Here is a 7,706-nt window from a genome sequence, read left to right on the forward strand (position 1 = left end):
AGTCAAGTGGTTTTTATTGTCGTTTCAACCATATACAGTTAGTACAGTACACAGCAAAACGAGACAACGTTCCTCCAGGACCATGGTGCTACATAAAAACAACAAAGGACCAACATAGGACGACATGAGACTACACAAAGAAATAAAATACCTATATAAACTACCTATATATACCTATATAAAGTGCACGTGCAAACATGTGCAAAAAGTACAGGACAGTACAACAAATTACTGACAATGAACAGGACAATAGACACAGTGCAGCGCCGACCAGTACTCAGTAGTGCAAAATGATGACAGTTTCTAAAAATGTAAACATAAAATACTATGAGATAATGTTCTATGCACATAGCAGTTATTGAGGTAGTAGACAGTTATAAAGTGACAGTAATTAAAGTGCAACTCAGGACACGTGTGTGTCAAACCAGTCTCTGAGTATTGAGGAGTCTGATGGCTTGGGGGAAGAAGCTGTTACACAGTCTGGCCGTGAGGGCCCGAATGCTTCGGTACCTCTTGCCAGACGGGAGGAGGGTAAAGAGTTTGTGTGAGGGGTGTGTGGGGTCGTCCACAATGCTGGTTGCTTTATGGATACAGTGTTTTTTGTAAATGTCTTTGATGGAGGGAAGAGAGACCCCAATGATCTTCTCAGCTGTCCTCACTATCCTCTGCAGGGCTTTGCGGTCCGAAACGGTGCAAGTCCCAAACCAGGCAGTGATGCAGCTGCTCAGGATGCTCTCAATAGTCCCTCTATAGAATGTAGTGAGGATGGGGGTTGGGAGATGTGCTTTCCTCAGCCTTCGAAGAAAGTAGAGATGCTGCTGGGCTTTCTTGGTGATAGAGCTGGTGTTGAGGGACCAGGTGAGGTTCTCCGCCAGGTGAACACCAAGGAATTTGGTGCTCTTGACGATCTCCACAGAGAAGCCGTCGATGTTCAGCGGAGTGTGTTCACCTTGTGCTCTCCTAAAGTCAACAACCATCTCTTTTGTTTTGTCGACATTCAGGGACAGGTTGTTGGCTCTACACCAGTTCGTCAGCCGCTGCACCTCCTCTCTGTATGCTGACTCGTCGTTCTTGCTGATGAGACCCACCACGGTCGTGTCATCGGCGAACTTGATGATGTGATTCGAGCTGTGCATTGCTGCACAGTCGTGAGTCAGCAGAGTGAACAGCAGTGGACTGAGCACACAGCCCTGGGGGCCCCAGTGCTCAGTGTGGTGGTGGTGGAGATGCTGTTCCCGATCCGGACTGACTGAGGTCTCCCAGTCAGGAAGTCCAGGATCCAGTTGCAGAGGGAGGTGTCCAGGCCCAGCAGGTTCAGCTTTCCAATCAGGTGCTGCGGAATGATTGTGTTGAATGCTGAGCTGAAATCTATGAACAGCATTCGAACGTATGAGTCCTTATTGTCTAGGTGGGTGAGGGCCAGATGGAGGGTTGTGGTGATGGCATCGTCCATTGAACGGTTTGAACGATACGCAAACTGCAGTGGGTCTAGTGAGGGGGCAGCTGGGTCTTAATCTGCCTCATGACGAGCCTCTCGAAGCACTTCATGATGATGGGTGTAAGTGCGACGGGATCGGTAGTCGTTGAGGCAGGACACTGAAGACTTCTTTGGCATGGGGATGATGGTGGTGGCCTTGAAGCACGTTGGAACAACGGCGCTGCTCAGAGAGATGTTGAAGATGTCGGTAAGAACATCTGCTAGCTGGTCTGCACATCCTCTGAGCACTCTGCCAGGAATGTTGTCTGGTCCAGCAGCCTTCCGTGGGTTGACTCTACGTAGAGTTTTCCTCACATCTGCCGTGGTAAGACAGAGCACCTGGTTGTTGGGAGGAGGGGTGGACTTCCTCGCCATCACGTCGTTCTGCACTTCAAATCGAGCGTAGAAGTCGTTCAGCGCATCTGGAAGGGAGGCATCTTTGTCACAGGCAACTGATGTTGTCCTGTAGTTGGTGATGGCCTGGATGCCCTGCCACATGCGCCGTGTGTCACCGCTGTCCTGGAAGTGACTGTGGATTCTCTGGGCGTGTGCGCGCTTTGCCTCTCTGATTGCCCGGGACAGTTTGGCCCTAGCTGTTCTTAGGGCTGCCTTATCGCCTGCTCTGAAGGCAGAGTCTCGGGACCTCAGCAGCGTGCGCACCTCCGCAGTCATCCACGGCTTCTGGTTGGAGCGTGTGGTGATGGTCTTGAGAAAGTGACATCATCAATGCACTTGCTGATGTAGCTGGTCACTGATGCTGTGTATTCCTCCAAGTTGGTAGAATCGCCATATGTTGCAGCCTCCCTGAACATGTGCCAGTCAGTACACTCAAAACAGTCCTGAAGAGCAGAGATGGCTCCTGCTGGCCAGGTTTTCACCTGCTTCTGAAGCGGTTTTGTGTGTCTGATGAGCGGTCTGTATGCTGGAATTAACATAACAGAGATGTGGTCTGAGTAGCCGAGGTGGGGGCGGGGCTCCGCCCGGCACGCGCCTGGGATGTTTGTGTAAACAAGATCAAGCCGTTAGCCCCTCTCGTTGCAAAGTCCACATACTGATGGAATTTAGGGAGCACTGTCTTGAGATTTGCATGGTTGAAATCTCCGGCGACAATAAACAGTCCGTCGGGGTGAGCGTTCTGCAGTTCGCTCATAGCCCCATACAGTTCACAGAGCGCTTCCTTAGCGTTAGCGCTGGGGAATGTAAACTCGGTTATGCAAATAGTGGTGAATTCCCGTGGTAGATAAAAAGGTCTGCATCTAACAGTCACAAGCTCCAACAGCGATGAACAGTAACTAGAGACTAGCATAGAGTTCTTGCACCATTCGTGTTGATGTAAACACACAAGCCACCACCGCGAGTCTTACCGCAGAGAGCTGTATTTCTGTCGGCACGAAACGTGGCGAGCCCATCTAGCTGAATGGCGGCATCCGGAACTCTGTCGCTGAGCCACGTCTCCGTGAAAACAAAGACGCAGCAGTCTCTAAACTCACGCTGCGTAGCCTGCTGGAGTCGGATATAGTCCAGTTTATTGTCCAGGGAGCAAACATTTGAGAGCAGGATAGACGGGAGAGCCGGCCGGCTAGGGTTTGTTTTTAGCCTAGCATGGACCCCGCCCTCTTTCGCGCTTCGCTCTCGCACACCGCTACGACGTCCTCTCCCCGGCCACCGGCATCAGGCGACGCCGAGGGCTGGAGGCCTGGTCTCCGCAGCAAGCCGAGTACGTGTAGCGCCTCCTGCAGGTCATCATGCAGCTTGGTTTTTGCATGAGTCTTATATTTCAGTAGTGTCTGGCGATGGTAGACCCAAACACCGGTTGCTCCGATGTCCATGTGTTGCAAAAGTCGGGCTTTTTTAACAAAAATAGCACCATTGTGGATCCGGAGTGGCCGCTGCGTGCTACCGCGCCGCCATCTTGGATTTATCCAACTTGACCAAAGTCAGGAGACATGGCTGTAATATTATTGGAACATTACAATATGTGCTATCATATGTGGGAATGGTGTACTCTGCCATCATTGTGCCCTATAACACACAACTTCTCCTCAGTTTCCTGGAAACTATTTACAGGGATCTCATTCCTGAGAATTACAAGGGGTTCGTAAGAAGTGACTTGCCAACGAATGTTATAGTTTGGGACAATGTAGTTTTCCATCGTTCAAATGCAGTCAGGGAATGGTTTGTTGCCCACCATACTCTCCATTCCTAAATACCATTTTAAGAGTTGTTTTCTGCATTGAGAAGGAAGGTCTATGATCACTGTCCTCATGATCAGTTGTCCTTACTGGGTGCAGTGGATGGCCAGACAGAGAGAAGAGATTTTTCTTGCACTGTGTGTGTGTGTGTGTGTGTGTGTGTGTGTGTGTGTGTGTGTGTGTGTGTGTGTGTGTGTCAAGCTTTCTTTACATATTTTCGGTTGGCTGTAAAGTGTGTACATACAATGATGAGAAATGTTTGAATAAAAGTATAGTGTGCCATGACTTTTTGACATCAATACTATTCAGCTGCCTACATCTACAATGTTAGCAATTGGAAAATATTACATAGTGGGTAACTAACACTTTCAGAGTACACTGTCATTTGACAAGATGTCTTTGGATTTTGACTGTCTTGGTCTTCGCAATGATAAAGGAAACTTTTGTTTTGATGACAAGGATTTAGTCATTGATGGATTATTTTCATTTGAAACAGGAGTTAATTTGTGTAATTCTTTGAGTATTCACATTTTGCAGATCGCATAGAGTGGTGTGCTGAATGTACCATGTGATGTGAGGATTTGAGTTCTGACAATTGTTTGTTTGTTCCCTTTACAAAAAGCTTCACTATAATAATGCGCTTTGCTAAGCGCTTTGGGAACAATCCTGCATTGTGACCAGCTGTGAATATGGGTGTAACACCTCAATGAACATTGACCGGAATTTATAGCCTCGGCTGGTGAGATCATTAGATGCACCTGTGGCCAGGCTATAAATAGAGGCATGTCTTTAGATCCATTTTCTTCAGAGCATACTGTGCTGTGTGTCTAACAAGCCTGTCAGAATTTGTTAGGCAGTGCACAGTGAACCTTTTCTCCTTTCTCTCTCTCTCTCTCTCTCTCTCTCTCTCTCTCTCTCTCTCTCTCTCATCTATCTATCTATCTATCTACTCTATCTATCTATCTATATATATAGAAAAGAAAAATGTCAGAGAAGCAAAGCAAACGATGTGAATTTCCATGTCAACGTTCTATGACTGTCAGGGACACACATCAGTTTTGTTTTGTTTGTTTGGGGGAAGAGCATGCTGCTCTCGCGTTGGGGCAGGGTGAGTGCGCGCATTGCGACCTACTTTCGGGCAAAATGCTTTGCACTCACATCGCTTACTTCAGGGAGTCATCATGGGGCTCTTGCATATATCTGGCTGAGGAGCGACAGACGGGTCAGTCCCTATCGCTTGCTCTCTCCCCAGATCCAGTTGATCCTTCTCGTAAGCCTCAAGCGTCCAATTTTTTTTATCTTTGAGGCTTGAACCGCTCGGTCAGGGTGTTCAAGTTCAAGATGCTAACTGTCAAGATGGTCATGTCTCAGATCCAACATTACGATTGGCTGATCACGATCGATCTCATGGATGCATATTTCCATATTGGAATTCTGCCACAGCACAGGAAGTTCCTGAGGTTCGCTTTTGGGGATGAAGCCTTCTAGTAACGGGTTCTTCCATTCGGCCTAGCCCTATCACCCCGCACATTCACGAAATGCATGGATGAAGCACTGGCTCCTTCGTGGCTCCAGGGCATCCGCATTCTGAATTACATAGACGACTGGCTGATCTTAGCTTAGCTCCAAGAACTGGCAGTTCAGCACAGGGATATTGTCTTAGCTCATCTGGTTTCTCCGGGTCTGAGACTCAACGTCAAAGAGCATTCTCTCTCCCACCCGGGGAATCACCTATCTGGGGGTCATATGGAATTCGATCATGATGCGGGCACAGTTGTCTCCCGCTCGTATCATGTCCATTCAGAACACCCTGAGCAAACTCAGGCTAGGTCAAGGTTGCATTGTTCACCAGTATCAACAAATACTAGGTCTCATGGCGTTTGCTTCCATGGTGATCCCTTTGGGCCTGCTCCATTTGAGACCGTTTCAGCTGTGGCTAAAAGCCAGGAGATTTCCGTCAGCTCGGTTGTCACAGTAACTGTCTTGAGTTGATGGCTGTATTTATGGCCCTGAAATACTTCCTCCAGAGGCTAACATGTTTTGGTGTGGGTGGGCAATACAGTGGAAGTCTCTTACATAAACCTTCAAGGAAGTTCATGTTCATGTCAGCTAAATTTCTGGCACATCGGATTCTCCTTGGGGCCCGGGGCAAGCCCCTGTCACTCAGGGCAGTTTATATCCCTGAATGCCCGTATGTGGGAGCAGATTTACTGTCCAGACAGAAAATACCGACGGGTGAGTGGAAACTCCACCCCTAGGTAGTGGAACAAATCTGGGTTACATTTTACAGGGTAGAAGAGGACCTCTTCGCCTCTATGAACAGCACCATGTCTCCTCGCCTACTTCTCCCTAAGTCACCCAGCCCCCGGGTCTGGACGCGATGGCTTATAGATGGCCCAGAGTGTGTCTGTATGCATTTCCCCCATTTTCTCTGCTCCCGGGAGTCTTGGCCAGAGTTTGCCAGCAAGGGTCTTGCCTCTTACTGATAGCACCTCACTGGCCGAACAGGATTTGGTTCTCAGAGCTGATACTTCTCTCGACGGCTTGACTTGGGCAATTCCGGACAGGAGGGACCTTCTGTCTCAGGCACAGGGGACGATATTTCATCCCCGGCCCGAATTGTGGAAATGTCATGTTTGGCCCCTGAAGGGTACCAACTGAGGGACACAGGGATGTCGCCTGAGGTTATCGAGACCATTCTTAGTGCTAGGGCTCCATCTACCAGAAGAATCTACACCAATAAATGTGGTGTCTTCGAAAAGTGGTGCAGTTCATATGGTGCAGATCCAGTCAACTGCCAAATTGTTTCAGTTCTGGACTTTCTGCAGGAAAAACAGTCAGCAGGCATATGCCCCGCTACTCTCAGGGTTTATGTGGCTGCCATTTCAGCTTGCCACACCTTTGGGGAGGCATCCTCTACTCGCTCGCTTCATTCGTGGAGCCATGCGACTGAAGCCCCCTGTTAGGACCAGAACTCCTTCATGGGACTTAGCAATAGTCCTGGAGGGTCTGGTTGAGACCCCCTTTGAACCACTAGAGTCAGCGTCTGACAGACTTCTGATTCTCAGGATGGTCTTTCTTATGGCGATTACCTCTCTTAAGAGGATTGGGGATCTACAAGCTGTGTCTGTTTTACCGGCCTATTTAGAATTTGCCCCAGGTATGGCGAAAGCTATTCTGCATCCTCATCCTGACTACCTTCCTAAGGTGCCTTTTTCGACACTACATCCTGTCACTCTGCCATTTTTAACGCCGGAGCAGGAAAGACTTCACGAACTCTGCCCAGTCCATGCCCTTCAGACTTATGTCCACCGCACTAGCCAGTGGCGTAAGTCAGGGAAATTATTTGTCTGCCTTGGGGGACGCAACAGGGGGGCGGCCGCTACCAAGCAGAATATGTCGCACTAGGTGAGGGATGCTATTGTCAAGCTTTGCCAGTAGGTGTCAGGGCTCACTCCACCATAAGGATCGCCTCCTCTAAAGCCTTGGCTAGAGGGGTCCCTCTGCAGCAAGTTTGTGATGTGGCAGGCTGGTTCTCTCCGCACACATTCATCGAATTTTATGGGTTAGATAAAATTCTCGTGTTCTTGTGAGCACACTTCACAACCGTAGGGGTCCGGACAGCCCCAGTGCGGCAGCGTGGGTATTACGTTCCCAAAGCGCTTAGCAAAGCGCAGCATCATATTGAAGCTTTTTGTAAAGGGAACGTCTCGGGATACATGTGTAACCCTTGTTCCCTGAAAAAAGCGGAACGAGATGCTGCGCTTCTTTGCCGCACTGGGCCGTCCCAGGACTGCTCTTCAGAAAAAATATCTGACGACACGCTGGTGACACCTCTATTTATAGCCTGGCCATAGGTGCATCTAATGATCTCAACAGTCGAGGCTATAAATTCCGGTTACACACATATTCACAGCTGGTCACAATGCAGGATTGTTCCCAAAGCGCAGCATCTCGTTCTGCTTTTTTCAGGGAACAAGGGTTACACATGTAACCCGAGACGTTTCATTTAATGTGCCAAATCGATTGAGAAACTG

This window comes from Xyrauchen texanus, chromosome 11 (genome assembly GCF_025860055.1).
Source record: "Xyrauchen texanus isolate HMW12.3.18 chromosome 11, RBS_HiC_50CHRs, whole genome shotgun sequence".
In the NCBI taxonomy this organism is placed as follows: Eukaryota; Metazoa; Chordata; class Actinopteri; order Cypriniformes; family Catostomidae; genus Xyrauchen; species Xyrauchen texanus.